We start from the raw sequence: 578 nt of genomic DNA, 5'->3' as shown, positions 1-578 counted from the left end.
TGCGGACTATTTCTTCACCTTCGTTGAGCGATTTCTGCCATTCATTTCTTAATCAATGAGAGGCTGGGTGTTTAAATAAATCCAACAGCCTTGGCTTGCTAATCACACTCCAAGCTGCTGAGGGAACCCGCTGGGAAAGGGGGATTCTTGCCTGTAAAAACAAACCATCGCAAGCTGGGACTGTAACGACTTCTCATAAAACAGGAAAATGTTACAGTAAAAGCACATTGCGGTACTTCCATATTTCAGAGCATGTGCGGGTATTATTATCCGCTCCCCCCACCTCCGGACAGAAAGTTTCCCTGCAAAGGATACACTTTTAAAAAGAGATGCCCATTGTGTTTTTTTAAAACAGGTGGAAGACCTCTGTAATGATTTTATGCCTTTCAATAAAAATTTTAAAAGGTGTATTTGATTATAGATTAATGTGTCCCTAATAAAATGGACGGATGGAAACAGCAAAGCCTCTGTCTCCGAGCACGACTGACGTGTGGCTCAACACATGCTCCTCTATCTGCGGAACTTTGGGGCTACAAGGCCTTAACACAGCCCCCCTTAAGGTGTCCAGTGGGGCCCGG

Source organism: Geospiza fortis, unplaced genomic scaffold, assembly GCF_000277835.1.
Source record: "Geospiza fortis unplaced genomic scaffold, GeoFor_1.0 scaffold112, whole genome shotgun sequence".
NCBI lineage: Eukaryota > Metazoa > Chordata > Aves > Passeriformes > Thraupidae > Geospiza > Geospiza fortis.
This window is presented reverse-complemented; position numbering follows the sequence as displayed.